Below are 15,630 nucleotides of genomic sequence, written 5' to 3' on the forward strand. Positions count from 1 at the left end.
ACTTATTACAACTGTTTAGATTGTGTTCAGTCAATCAGAATCCTGGAGCTCCAGATCAATCAGCAGCAGCTTTTTTAAAGTTTAAAGTCAGAAAGTTCTGGAAATGTAGTTTGTAAAAACTCTCTTTTGTGATGCAGCAACTGCAATGGTCTCCCTGCACTCCATTCTGATGCATCCACTTGCAGACAAATGGATCCATATTTCTCTTTGTTTTCCTTGTCTGAGCTGAAATTTGGCTCATAACTATGCAGCTGGATTGCTCCAATATTGATTGCTATTTTTGTTACATTGCTAATGTTAGGTTAGGGTTGTGAAGGGCTGTAAAGCTAGAGAGCGTAGGTGTAAACAAAGGGATGATGGGACATCAGCAGAGGCTTACGTCTGCGCCAACAGTCTTGCCCACAACCCAGAGATGAATATCTGATGAGCTCCTGCCGGTCTGCAGAAACTACGATCTAGAAAACAACAGGTTTTTTTTGTACCTAAAAACGTCATAATTATCATTAAAAGACCATTGAGAACGTTTTTGCAACAGATCAAAATATGATTGAAGTGGTACTTTAAAAAGTTTTGGGTGATTCAGGGATATGGAAAACAGGACTTTCGTATCAACCATCTATAAGGAATATTTGTCATTCTTTCATTTATCTAGTGCACACGAATGGAATGGGTGGAGAAAAGTCTCCGGTGTGACGTCTGATAGAAGAACTAGTGAGACCCGCCATGTTGTTCGGCCTAGAGACAGGAGGCAGAGCTGGAGGTAGCAGAGATGAAGATGCTGAGGTTCTGTTTAGGCGTGACCACGGGGGATAGGATCAGAATAGTACATGAGAAGGACAGCACATGTTAGAGGATTTGGAGATAAATTCAGAGAGGCCAGGAGGCCAGATGGAGATGGTTCGGACTTTTCCAGAGTAGAGACGGTGAATGTTTTGGGAGACGGATGCTGAATCTGGAGCTGCCAGGCAAAAGTTCTAGAAGACCACAGAGGACGTGGTGAACAAAGAGATGTATGTAGATGGTGTTAGAGTAGAAGACAAGGTTACATGGAGGAAGCGGATTCTCTGTGGCGACCCCTGAAGGAAAAAGCGGACAGGAAAAGAAGAAGAATTGGACCAGGATGAACCAATAGCGACTTTGAATCGTATCAGCAACCAAAACTTATGATATGAATTGAATCGTAGTTAAAATGAATCATTAAACTCCTAGTTAGCAGTGATTTTGGAGTATCTACTTATGAAGCCTGGATGTGTAGAAGATTTGGTTCATGGAAATCGTTTGATTATCAATTATTAAGTTCTACCACCAGAGGGCGCCCCAAGACCCGCAAATTCCAAACGCGTGGAGGTGAAAGAGGTGATGAGAAGGAAAGATGATTCGCGCTGGATTATCCCGGGCAGTTGAATCCTGCTTTTTTTTTTTTTACAAAATTAACCTCAATTAACACATATGACAATATATCTAAACAGACAGATTTATGTTTTTTCTCTAAAATCAGGTCTATTTTAGCACGATCGTACATCATTCCAACGAGGTGGCTTTCGCTGCTGACTTCTATTTTTTGCCAGATCTCCATCTTTTCAAGTAGACTGGTCGTTTTAAAACTAACATTCTGCGCACCCCCCCTTCCCCCTTATAAAATCAAATGTCCTGTTCCACTCATCCCTGACAATAGACATACAAGTATATAAAATCAGGGCAACCCCCTTCCCATACGGCCCCGTTTCAACCCTCCCCGTCACTCTAATCACACACAGCTCTGTAAAATGCTTATTTTTTCTTGTCAAAGTGGCGGAAACGCGACAGATTTTTGGCATTTCTGCGCAAAAACAATTGAGCAATAAAACGCAATTGGAGATCTGGCGAAGTGGATTTTAAAGGTTAACTTAAAAAGCTCAAATCTCGCTCTCAAATGTGTCAAAATCTCCTTTCCGGAAGCAGCCGCCTCATGGACGCTCCTGCTGTCAGATTAACATCGCCTGTTTCTCTGTCATCAAGCGGAGGCGCCTCGTTGCTCCCTCAGATAGAGGCTCGCATTTGAGTTTACAGATTTTTATCAGGCTGCCTTCTCAGCTCTCTTGGCACTCAGATGTGCGCGCGCAGATCTTCAGCCGTCCGTTTGGACTCCAAGTGCAAGAGTGACTAAAGTTCCTCGAAGACGCATGAACCTTATTTACTAAATGTTCTATTTTTTCTCCACTCACAGTGGGGAGATTATTTAAACCCAATGTGTTCTGAATTTAATTCTTAATCCGAATTTTGCACAATAGCTGTGAAATATTATCACGGTGTGTCTGATTTATCACAAGGAAAAGATCTAATAAAACGGAACTCTTGGGTGTTGATGCGTGGATCGGCGCGTGTGCGCAGTCCGGGCTGCATTCCTGCACTTGTTAAAGAGTTGAGTCATTTCCGCTCCTTTGCCGGCAGGCGACTGAAACAAAAGGTTGGTCTGTGGTGCGCAGAATTCAGCACCACATAAGGTGGACAGCGCTCCGACAGCCTGTGAGAGGATGGACAGCTCCCACCTACACACACGCACGCAATACCCACGCACATAAAGACATTTGCTCACATGAAGCCAGTTTACACATCAGTGAATTCACTTTATTGTTGAAATACATTTAAACACAAACATTTAAAACATGACAAACTTTATTATAAGGACGTCCTCACTGTCTTTTTTTAATTAATTTTAACTTGTTCTTTTTTTTTTGATCGAGGCATGGAGGATCATCTCTTGGCATTCACCGCGTGCCTTAATTGTAAGACATTAAATCAAGGTCCGCTGTGAACACGGAGAGACACAACCCGCTCTTCTGTGCATGTGTTTGCACGCGCGCGGGTGTGAGTGTGTATCCGTCCTCAGTTTTTTTCCGGGAAAACACTTCAAACCTTCACGTGCGTTTTTACGTCTATAGGATGAGTGTGTTTTGCAGAATCCACGTCCAGCACCCTGCGGCTAGAAAAGGTTCGAGCTTGCCCAAAAATGAAAAAATCTTGGGGATCCACAAACGGTCTTGTCCTACCTTATTTTAAAACGCATTCAACTGAGGAGAAAGAAATTAGATTACACAGCTGATTATACAGAGGCTCTATCAGTATTGGGGGGGTGATGATTATAGGATCCACGTTGATTTTTGCAGGTAAAAATGACTCTACTGAGCAGTTTCCATCGTGGTTTGCCCATAGAAGTCCTCCACCGATGCACCTAAAGGAAAAAAAGAGCAAAAACAAAATGCGTCATGGATCTCAGATTTAGCTTCACATTTTTAAACGTTTATATTCCACTTTGGCGTCCAAAAACAAGAAAGTCCTCCGTTCGCGTGAAAGTATGGATTTTATGGTGGGTTTTTTTCCCTTCTAACACGCGCGCGCCCACAAAGCCTTCTGCTCTCCTGTCACAACTCAAAGTGGCGCAAATCTCTAAATCGGGCCGCCGAAGAGCCTCGGAAACTGCGGCTGTCCACCCGGGTCCGAACAAACGGAACAGATGGGAAAAGCGCGAGGCGAGCCTGGCGCTCCGGCACCACCTAAATGGAACAGATCTCTCTCCGCCCGGTCTTTTCCTCTGACTTTGGGGATTAATGCTGCTCCAGCCAAACAAATGAGGCATCTGCCTTCAGCAAGAGGATTGGGATGGCGATGGGGGGTGGGGTATGACGTCACCAGGCAAACAGATGTTCCTATATCTTACCCAGCGTCCTCCTCATCACTGCCCTGCGTCCTTGAAAAAGTGGGGGAATGAGTTGACGACTTCCCTGCGCGAGGGTTGAACGTTTCTGGGTGAACTGGGCTAAACTGGGCTGCCGTGGGATCTGCGTGTCTGCGCACGCGCGCCCGGCACAGGAAACGCCAACAATGGTCCCGCAAAAACAGTGAAGCCCCAAATCTGGCATTGGCTGTGAACGGTTATGCAACACTGCACAATTGATTAGAGGGGGGGCAGAAAAGGGAAGAAGTGCGCACTGCCGCGCACGCCAATACAGTCCCACTCGAGCATGCGCATGTGCACTATCCCGCGCACACCCGGGCAGCCAGTGATGAGGGAAGATGCTCGAGTCTGTGGGCAACAAATGCTGCGTTTGGCAGGATATGATGACTTACAGATAACTCCAAGAGCCTGATGGAGGCTGGGAAATCAGGAGCATTTAATAAAGGGCGCTTCGCTGCGCATGTAAACACTGCGTAAATTTGTCTTTTGTGCTCAGAAATGAACAAATTATTCTTTACAGGAGATAGACAAACATTTACTGTTCTATTAATGACATCGGATAAAGCACACGTCAATGTAAAATGGAAATAAAAACGTGCATATAGTTACATATTAATGAGCCGGCTTTAAAGGGAGCTGCTCCCCATAAATAAAAAAGCTCCTGAACGCAACACAACCGTGGAGCATATTTCATATTTCGCTCTTTAGCCTCAACAGAAACCGTTAGAGTGGGTAGGAGCAGGTGCAGGCTCGAGCAGGCTCGTGCACGGTGATGGAAACGCATCCTGTAAGTCACTTGACATGGATGTGATGGATACAGAAACAAAGGGAATCGCCATTTTAGACGGAAACGTCTCCATCCTTCGAAAGCCATGGTTGCTGGAGCTTCATGCAGCGCCCGTCAGCTCAACACTAATGCTGCATCCCAACTCCCTCCTCACCGGACAATAAAACGATCCCTTTTGTCCTCCCGCGGCGCGCAAAAGAAGAAAATCCAGATCTCAGAAACCCTCCGTCCTCTATAGCCTTCTCATTGATTATGCAAGCGTCGACATGAAAACCGCGTGTGCAGCAACCTGCGCGCCTCTGCAGCTCGTTTTTAGTCGCCTTTTTTGCTTGGAGAGTGCTTCATCCCCCAAAGCATGCACTTACAATGGCAAGTGCAACGTGCACGCAGGGGAAGGGAGAAGGACCGCTATGTCCCTAAAACGCTGAGTGATCCCTGTTTCCCGAGTCATCTGCAAACGCTTCCTTGATGGTGGAGGCACACAAGCGGAGAGGTTTTACAAAGGAGCAGAAAGCATGAAAGGCGATACTCACCATAATGTGCTCCACGCCATATGGTGGATCCCAGCACTGTATGTATGTATCCCCCTCAGATTAAAATGGTTAACTTAGCTGCAGATCGTTGGGTGATGGTTGAGGAGGTGGAGGCACGCTTGTATTCCCGGTTTCATTCGGTTGTGCAAAGACTCCGTTTTGGCGAGAGCCTGATAATGAGAGCGACGCGGCTGCCTCTGCAAAGCATGGCTGTGCTTTCTCGCTTCTTCTTCTTTTTTTCCAAAAGAGGGCAGGTCGTTCTGCACATTACAATGAGTAAAATCACTCTCTTTCTCAACCTCTCTCGCTCTCTCCACATGCACGCGCATGCACAAGTTTATGATTCAAATGCGCGCTCTGGAGGATAGTGTATTTATACTGTTTGCATGATTTAGTTTAGTGCTCCATAGGTTTGCTGTAGTAAATAGTATCCACACAATTTATTATCAATGTGTGCGTTCCATTAGTGCGTAATGGATAATTCATTCTCCATAAATCGGATTGTAGCTGCACTTACGGGGAATCACACCAAAACATGCATCTCTACATTTGCATAAATGCTAAACCAAATCATATTTTGTTTTTATATACAACCCCTGCAGCCGTGCATGCTGCCTTTTTGGATTTCATTAGTCTTATGCATGCGTTCAACATCAAGGCAATCATTGATTGGAGCCAGTGCAGCCCTGCATCGCTCGTTTGCATCCCCTTCACTTCCTGCCGAGATGGACTTCCAGGCAAGGATCCAATCGAGACCAGGGCCTATGGATGATGTCATCTGCGTAACCCCACTAACCCTGTAGCCAAGGCGGAACACACGAGCCTGCTTATGCCTCCTTATACCTACAGCCTATTAATATGTCTCATTGCAGCGGTAGAAATAGCCTGCAGGTGTTAACGCGCTCTTTTTCTTCGAGCTCTCTCCTTCTGTCATCTCCAGACCTGAACACCCACTCCATGTTTCAGTTTCTCCCCGTTTTTCTTTATTGTTTCACTCTTTTACAGTCTTGGCCTTTGGCGGCTGTTAAAAAAAAATCCAGTCAATCCAATGATGCAACGCTGGTGTGATGCAACCCCAGCGCGCTGCTAGCAGCGCCAACGTTTTGTCAACATTCTTTGTCTCATTTGGAGGTTGGAGAGAAATTTTTCCCGGGTTTGCGTCAGGCTTCATCCAGAGGGAAGTTTGGGGAGCTTCTTTTTCTCTGGCTCACACAGAGAGAGAGAGGGGGGGGGGGGGGGGGGGGACCATTGTTCCCACTGAAACAATGGGAGCTGCGGGGCGGCGTGCAGCAGTGCGCACATGAATGTCTAGGGCCCCGGTATGTGTGTGGGTCACTGGCCCGGGGTCTCCATCCAAAAAAAAACCTTTCCCAGCACCTCACAATGAACCCGCACAAGGTCGAGGCTCCTAGGGGTCACAGGTCAACCCCTTTTGTCCCGCACTTCAAAACACATAAACATGTATTAATCAAGCGCCTGCTACCGGGCCCCTCTGCAGGAAAAAGGGAGTTTAGGGGGAGAAAGGGGGCAAAGAAGTGGGGGAGATAGAAATAAATGACCAGGAGCTGCAGAAGCGCATTCCATCATTTGCACAGGGGGAGTTTGAAAAAGTTGTAGCCACTGTGCGCAGCCGATGGATGTGAACTTGCTGCAAAACAAGGGTGGATTTTTTTTTTCAATATTAATGAAGTGCTGCTCCGTCTGTGTCGCGATTCTGCCGGATATGTGACCAACATGTCTGGGATTTCTGAGTCCTTCTGCGCACCTGAGAGGACAAAAAAGAGAGCGGAGCCGTGAGTTCAGCATTTTTGACGGGAGATCACGAGAGTCAGCGGCGGCGTAGGATCGACCTCCACGTCCACGGCGAGAGCAAGTGCGCAGCTAGATTTAAGGCGACATGGAAGTCACTTTCTGTATATTTCAAGGGAGGCTGCGCACCCCTCCCCCACATAACGACGATAATAAGGCATCATTTTTGATCGATAAAAAAAACAACATTCACTTAATGACAAACTCTCCATAAATCCACGATGGAAAATTATAATTTGGAAATATTTTGATCTGGAGCAGGCGGGTAAAAATGTATTTCCTAGTTTGACTGTGAATAGGCCTGTTTGCGGACATTGCAGAATCATAACACGCGTCGGCTTTGAATTGTGTAGATTGAGTTTAACTGTCTATAGTGGTCCAGAGCAACCACACGTTTGTGTGCAGAAAAATGCTGCATTCATGCGCGGTGCAGCGCTAAATGCTGCAGGTGCGTCCGTTTGACTTGAGAGAGCCAGACATCTCAACTGCTGCCTTCTTCTTCTTCATTTTTTTAATTGTTATTTTGGATGAAATTAGGCATTTTCCCAGCACCCCACAGCCAACACAATATTCCCCCAGCATGATATGTTCTGATTTAATCCAGGTTATTTAGATTGACGCATTTTTAGCTCACCATAACAGCAATGCATGTTCCTAAAAGGAAACATTTTAAAGTAACATTTTGATTAAAATTACGTTGATTTTTGTCTGTCAAGCATACAACTTCATATTCTTCATATTCTGTTGGCCTTTTGGTTAATGTGAGTGCACAAAGGTTGGGGAAATTATTGGTTTTGTTTTTGACATAAATCAAACTGTTTGTTTCATCAATGGCAAAATAAAAGTTCGAGTAAAAGGATCACAAATAAATAAAAACAAATAGTTTATGACATTATATTAAATGAGAAATGTTTTTTATTTGTTATGAAGAATGAGGGTTTATTAGTGATTATTTGCATCCTAATTTGATTGACATTATAGATAAATGTAATGTTGTCCTCTGAACCTTTCTAGTGGTTTTATTATAAACATATGGTCTTTGTCAATATTTTTGTCAAAATAGTAATTTGAGTAAAATTACTTATAAATTCTAAAAAAAAATAGAATTTAGCAATGAAAATGTGGTTGGTTTGCTCATGTTTGTTAAAGGTTATGTTGGCTAAAATTTCCAGTTTCACTTTAATTTCTTTATTTTTGTGCTTCGCCACATGCTAAATCTTTAACATCTTTTATTTGAGAAACCTTTATACCTGATATGTTATATAATTTAAAAATAAAGCACTAACCATAACAGTTTTGTGTGGCTTTTCTTTTTCAATTCTTTGGAAAGCTTAATTTCACCTGAGAGTTTTAAAGCAATGCACCAGATTTAGGTCTTTGTTGCAGAGTGTTACCTTATTGAACCTTGTTTCTCTCTTTTTCCTGAAGGTTATGTTTGCCTGCTTAACCCAAGTAGGAACGGTTCGTTCCCCAAGCTAACATCAAACACTAAACAGCAGTTGTTATTTCATGGTTGCGTGCAAGCAGAACCAGGTCAGCTGTATGGGTTGCAGGCCTGCTGGCTGTGTTTGTGGAGCCCTTCAAAGCGTGTGCACGGTACAGACATTGGCACCTTCTCTTAGCATAAAAAAATTATCATCGCACAACTTTGCATCCGCTCCTGTAAGACCAGCACATCTGAGACTGGTTTTGAATATGTGATGAACTTGAATTGCGTCTTAATGTGAAATATTTAAACTAAATTCTCCACAGCTACTGAGCTGAATATTTTGTGGTCTGCTCTCCAGTGGTGTTTTGTGTGAGTGAAACAAGGGTGAGTGTGGAACCTTCCCCCTCTGACATTAGCAGGGGGTCAAATGTGCATGTAGGGCATTGGGCTCTCCACCTCCCCTCTCTCAGTGATGTTAAATGTCAACCAGCAGCTTCCACAAAGCAAGGTGAGCCTCCTTTCTGATGCTTATGCCTGAGCCATAACGAGTGACTTCTAAAGTCATGTTTCTCCTCCATAAAGTAATTAAAACTGTGGAGGAAGGGGTTTTTGAAGAACCATTTAGGTTTTTCCTTTGAAGTTAATGTCAGTTTAAGATGTGTAATTTATTTTTTATTCTTTTTCCAAAAATTTGTATTAAATTCTCTTTAACGCGTTGTGATTGGAATAAAGAAATTGATTTATGTTGGATGTTTGTGCTCATTTTTCTGATGATCATTTTGTTCTAATAACTTGAATCCCAGTGCGGCTCCGTCACAGTTGTTTTGTGGAAAAGTCGCTGCGGGAGTGAAATGATCAGTCCGCAGATTTTACAGGATGTTCTCTGGATTATTGTACAATCCAATAATTGCAATGCATGCTTATCAAGTTGTTGTTTTTTTTTAGAAGATCCACCATGTTGATCTCACCTGATGTGCACGAATAGTAAGATGATAATCTGCATCACTGAAGCATCCATACTCAAAGATGTGCATGTTCTCCATCTACTCCAACTATTCTTTAATGGAAAGCCCATTGAAGCACAATCAGCAGGTCTGTTCCTACCATGTAAGTGGTTTCCTTTCACAGCCCCAAGGTATGTGAAATGGGGGTCAATGGGTCTGTTATTGTTTTTCTCTGCCTCTTTATCCCCGCATAGCTCTGTGATGTCAATGGCGAAGTGACAGAGACAGCAGGAAAGAAACAGGAAGCAAGGAGGAAATAACTGCTATCAAGACATGTACATTTTCACTCTCAACTGAGCCGCAACTGCTCCGGTAGGCATGGATGCATGTCTATATGAAGAAGGAAGAGCTGCAAATATCATTTATCCCACCCAACAGGTCAAAAAGAAACACCAGCTGTTGAGAGAATGCTGTAGAAATACCAAGTTTAGGCTGAAATATCTCAGCACACATGATCCTTGTTGTCTCTGTAGGCAGAGTTGACATCACCGCCTTATCAAGATCACAGAAATGATTAAAGGGGTCATCTTTGTTTTTATCCTGAGCATCCTTTTTGTACTGCCATCGTTAAAAAGGTTGTTCTTTTTTTTGGTTTTGCAAATTTTCTCAATTTTTCTCTTTAAGTTAGAGTCAAAATTTTCATTGTTTCCCATCATATTACAGCCTTGTGCCATTAATGAAATCTGTCATGAGGTGGAATTTTCTGCGTCTGTCTGCAATGTGATCATTGCACCAAAGCCCAGCCACAAATTTCTTTTTGATATAACTTTATTAATGCAGCGAGAAATGGATGAGCATATGTTTCATGCTGATTACAATCCCTGTCTGACTGTGTGTCCTACTTGCTCAACTATCGGAATGAGAATGTGTGCCTTGAGTTAATGCTGATTGCAGCAGCTGCCAACACATGCATCTCCATAGCAACAATAATGGTTGCCAGGCAACCGTGCTCTTTTAGGGACACTGAAAGAAGCCCAAAGGCTTACTAAAAATATATATGAGCATAGCGGTTCTTGAACGCCTCAGCCAAATGCACGCTGTGCTTGGAACGACAAACAGTTAAATGCTTAAGATTGTGCAGGTTGTTTGCTCTGGTTCTGATGCAGAGCGCAGCGACTATGATGTTGCTCTACTTTGACATGAGCGCTGAGCTCCAAATGGCAGCCACAAATACTGATACCTTTCATGACATTAATACAGAGCCATGACAGAAGACTGGAGGTTTTTTTATGGAGCTTATTTGGAGCAGCAGACAGCCTGGCTCAAAGAGATAAAGAGTTTTTTTTCCCCCCTTTTTTTCTCTCCCTCAAATAAAATATACACGCGAAAAATGGGGCAGCTACCAGCCATCTTGGCTCCTGCATCGAGCTTTCCCTTGCAGCTCGCGCAGACCCAGGTGGCATGCGCACACGCTGTGGAACAAAGCATTCCATCAGCTCAAGTGATATCACTGCAGTCAGCTCAGCTGTTTCTGCCTGCGCTAAAAATAGCGTGATGGAAACAGTGGATTGCCTATGCAGAAAGTATTTAACTCCTGACCTGAAGCCTCATTTTTTTTTCTTCTTTTGCACCGAAGTGTTGAACTGGATCTGTGCCAGTGCAACAATTATAAAACATGAGCTGCTTCTTGGCTCGTATTTTTGAAAAAATATTCTATTAAAGTTTAGTGTTTTGAAAATTTTTTTTTTTTGACTTAAACAAATAAAATGTAATACAAAATTATTTTGAAGAAAATAATGTGTTTATTTAGCATTTATGTGACAAATGAATCATTTTCTTGGTTCAGTTTTCTTGAATATAGTATAGAATGGATGCATTTGAACAGCTTCTGTTTCGTGGCTTTCTATTTCGCGGAATACTAGTTTGGCACTTCTGAGCAGAACATCCTAGTGTAAAAGGGCAGAATGTTGAGGTGAAACTTAATGGCAAATGCAGAGATAACAAGAGGCACCAAGCTGGGGAAAGGCTCAGTAACTTTGAGAGCATCATGAGTGTGCAGCTTATCTTGAATTTACTCAAACATGTACTCAGCTTTCTTCAAAACACTAAAACATAACCCAGCACACTGGTGAAGTCTTCAGCCTCTGCAGAGATTACAGACCCTGCAGCAAAGTCCAGCCAGCCGGATCCAAGGTTGGGGTGCGGTTGGCGAGGCGCCAGGACGTGTGCAGGGGGCTTTGCCATGGCGTTGGCCCTCGCAGGCTGGCAGCATTCAGGAGCGTAAAGGCATTCAGTGGTGTGAATGTCTTTTTGTCTCAGAGCAGCATGCCAGGCTAGCTCTAATGAGGCAGCTCTTTGTGGCAGGCCTCTCAACATCAAGTGGGCTGGTGGACTCATTAACCTGACTACTGCAAATAAAGCAGGCAGGCACAAGAGACGCCTGTGATAGCACACTTAAGGCTCGGCTGAATCCCACCACCACCACTGCCTCCCCCTTTCCTTTTTCCCTGTAGTCCCTCAGGCTTCCCAACGCTGCTCTGATAGGAGCGAACCAGCCTTTGGCCTATTTCAGGTGTCCCAAATAAGGGATGGAGGTGATTTCCGATTTTCTTATTTAGTCTCTCTCATAACTTAAGCCTTTTAGTCATGCAACCTAGTTTTATGCAGATGAAAGGAATAAAACAGTCGTGTTTGGTCCTGTGACCACTTTTACCAAAGTTTTTATCGAATTTTACCTTAATGAAGCGTCTCGATCAAATGATTGAGTTTCTTCATGTCGTAATGTACAATTTCATCATGAGAGGGTTATATTTTGACACTTTGCACAAACCTTAGACTTGTATAGGAATTTGCACCAAAGCACACTCAACTATAAGTTACTATGTTGACTGGGTTCATTTATTTGCAGAATATTAGGTCGTTATCACCATAAAAACAACAAAAAGAATACTGTCACTACAGCGCCTTGGTTAAAATATATAAGAAAAATGGGGATACATTATGAAATATTGCAAAAATGATGCCTTTTTGGTTATTTCTGTCCATGAGGCACCATATTTATCAAAACTACAATGCTTAAACAGTCAATTATTTGTCTAACTAAATAGTAAAAAACATGAAAATAAAAACCAAAAATTCACCCAATAAAAAAAAAAAAAAAGGTAACACATTTTGTTCAAGTTATTTATATTTTTTTCCTCAAAGGTGGTTGTAACTCTATCTTCAGCTTTAAAATTTGATTTTAGACCAGCACTTCGGTATCTCCTGCGCATACACTTTCTTGCACATTTGAATGTATTTTCAAATGACAAAACATGTAAATCAATAAAGGTGAATAAGATGTGTGAGTTTCTGTCTGTGTTTGTGTGTATGTGGCAGGTTGTAAATGACGTTGCACGCCAACAGGCTGAGTTCAACCTAACCAGGCAGAAGCCAAGCTAATATTTTATCACCCACCAATGCAAACAAAGGTGCAAAAGTAATAATAATAATAATAATAATAATAATTGCAGAGATGCAAATTTAATTTAGAGTGCAATTTCAATCAGTGATTGAGCAAATATTGTAGAAAAAATTGTAGAAATGAAGAAAATGTCAAGAAATCTAACAATTTCACAGTTTTGTTGCAACACTGTCTAACCTGAACAGACGTTGATGACTCACAAACCCGAACAGGATTCTTAAACTTCAAAGTTTTTTTACACTTTGCTTAAAAATTAGGTTTCTTAATTATCTTATTTTAAAAATTGTTTATTGTTTTAGTTTTCTGAAATACTCTAAATGTTGTTTTTTGCTCATGGAAAGCATCAATTTTTTGTCTTCATATTTTGGGGCCACTGTAGTGATCACATGTAATGGATTTTATAGTTATGTTTCAAGTTTTTATGGCATTTTGATTTTGAAGACAAAAGCAGATTTCCTTTTTTTTTTCCAAACAGATTTTAACCGTCAGGGTTTTGTCCTGCTCTCGCATTTCTGTTCGTGCTGGCTGAACTGCTGTCAGTCTGATTTCAGTTTAATGGTTAATGAATCCTGTTATGCCTTCTTGAATGTTTTAAACTTATCTACTTGTGTGAGGCGTTGATCATCTTGACTTATTTAGGTCAGCGAAGCTTTTATGGCTTGTTCTCCCAGCTGATGTTTGAAAGTTCGCAAGTCTGCTGAAGTGTATCTGCTTTCTTGTTTTGATGAATATTTTCTACTCACCACTGAATTATGTATCTAAGTGAAATTGGGTCATGAGCAGCTGTTGTCTGCACACTGGCAAGGACAGGTCACACACTCATCTTACTATATGACAGCATTTTGTTCCACATTTTTCATTTTTATTTATCTCTCATGACCTGCTTGTTGCAGACTCTCATTGTAATTGCTTTTGGGTGTGCACCCCCCACATTAGAGCTCAATCTTAATGTCATGTACTCTTTGATATACAGCCTCTGAAATTGCTTAAGTGTTTGATAAGGTTGGTTGTATGTAGATTAGACTCATTAGATATTCCTTCCACTCTTTTTCTTGATGTTTTATACTTATTTTGTGACACCCCCCCCCACACACACACACACATTGTCTTCCCTGCTTAGTAAATGATTTTAATCTGGCGATGCTGTGCACTCTTGATAAGCCCTGCACAGACTCCTGCAGCCAGACAGAAGGCAGGAAGAGGCTAACGCCACGATGAGCACTAATCGTGCCTCATTTTCTGAAAGAGAATATTCATACCAACATCAAAGAGTTCAGCAATCCTGACGCTGAAAAATTACAGATGAGCTTTCATTTATTAAGCAGGCCACTAATGTTTATTTAAATGATATTTGTGGTTGCATTATTGATTTGTCATCACAAAATTATCTGACACAATGCAACGGCATCATGAGATGTGAAGCTGTCTGCAAAAGCAGGAGTGTGGATTGAAATTTAAAGGGAGTTGTGTAAGAGATTGGAGTTGCAGCTCAGCAGTGATGGTAAAGAATGTTTGCCCACACCAGAAAGAAGATGCACCCTTATGTACACTCAGAAAGAAGACAATCTTCTGAAAATGTGTTTGCAAGGCTTAGGCGGTTTCTTTCTCCCATTATTTCTCCTTCTTTAGGAGATTTGCTGCAAATGAAAGTGGCAATAACTGCTACAAAATGTGCATCCAATTCATTTCACTCAGCCTAGATAATGGTGGAAGTGTTCTGCAGAATTTTTAACAAGCATCGCCTCTCATTTTCCCTTTGGTGTCTTTTCCTTTGCAGCTGGTGGCTACATTGAACGAATGTAGAAAAATCCTCATCAAGGAGTCTGACCTGAGTCTGTCCGTGCACATTTATGCGCGTGCACACTTTTATTAGCTGCCCTCGTACTGTTTGTCAACACAACACATGTAGACGAATTGCTATTGACAAGTGCACACAATACACCAAGGGCTACTGAGAAGACTCAATAAAATTGAAAGATAGGCTTGTTGAGATCCAAGGCCTCCCTAACTTCCTATAATAGACTCCTCTATTCTTTGAAATGTGATTTAGGCTGGAGCAGTGGCTTTCAGAAGTCTGTTAGCCTTGCTGCCCATTGCTCCTTCTTGTAATGGAGAGCATCGGAGTCACGGACAGGGTTTTTTTGTGTGCACTAAAGCATTCACAGCACAATAAAAGAGCCAGCTCAACAAAAATCTATCTTAATTTGATGGGATAGAATTAATTTTCACATCAGAGTTCAAATCAAGCTCTCCTATCTCCTTATTAATCAGTAATGTCATGCACCGCAGGTGCTCACATTTTTAAAGAACATTTTGTGAGTCGGCAGTAAAAATATGTTTCTAAGAGGATTACATTGCTCGAAAATGTTGACGTTTTATCAAACATTGCAGCAGCAGGAGCAGATGAGACTGTTTTTGCTCTCCTCTTCCTCTCCTGCAGAGCTCTGATGGCAGGGCCGATGGGATGACGGCGTGCCATCTGTCCAGGTATCCCTCTCTGCATGCAGTCAGCTCCGCTTTGTGCACATGCCTGTGTGTGGGTGTTTCTATTTTGTAATTCTTTTTTCTTATCTGTCACTTCTTTTTCTAAGAACTATAAACCTCTTTTAGCTGCAGCCCCACTAAATAATTGTATTACTTTCATTGACTGTGTGTACACAGACACACGCGTTAAACATGTACTGCATAAGACCAGCACTTCAGTATCTCCTGCACAAATACTTTCTTGCACAAACACATTTAATTATATTTTAAGATGACCAAACACGCAAAGCAGTAAAGGTGAAGAAGCTGTGTGTGTGTGTTTTTGTCTGTGTGTGTGTGGCAGGTGGTAAATGACATTGCACGCCAACAGGCTGAGGTCAACCTCACCGGGCAGAAGCCCAAGCTATATTATCAACTGGGTAGCTGGCAGCCTGTCCTGCTGTACAGACGTTTCTACAACACACAC

At 42.3% G+C, this 15,630-nt stretch overlaps 2 long non-coding RNA genes and 1 other non-coding gene across 3 annotated transcripts in view; 1 reads left to right on the top strand and 2 right to left on the bottom strand.

The window, feature by feature from the left end:
* Window positions 1–12,559, top strand: part of LOC105356685 (uncharacterized) — a 52,930-nt gene extending 40,371 nt beyond the window's left edge. The window contains exons 4-5 of the long non-coding RNA XR_013652414.1: window positions 9,219–9,380; window positions 9,472–12,559. This is a non-coding gene — a long non-coding RNA (uncharacterized LOC105356685). The remainder of the gene's footprint in view (window positions 1–9,218; window positions 9,381–9,471) is intronic.
* On the bottom strand, window positions 2,586–5,322 carry LOC144988483 (uncharacterized). The gene is made up of 2 exons (XR_013652418.1): window positions 5,036–5,322; window positions 2,586–3,211 (listed from the first exon to the last, which is right to left on the bottom strand). It is a non-coding gene; the product is annotated as an uncharacterized LOC144988483 (long non-coding RNA).
* mir124-3 (microRNA mir-124-3) lies at window positions 2,726–2,816 on the bottom strand. Its single transcript, NR_107197.1, has one exon. It is a non-coding gene; the product is annotated as a microRNA mir-124-3 (primary transcript).
* Window positions 12,560–15,630: the final 3,071 nt, after the last annotated feature.

Source organism: Oryzias latipes, chromosome 20, assembly GCF_053564925.1.
Source record: "Oryzias latipes strain Hd-rR chromosome 20, Olatipes_Hd-rR_3.1".
NCBI lineage: Eukaryota > Metazoa > Chordata > Actinopteri > Beloniformes > Adrianichthyidae > Oryzias > Oryzias latipes.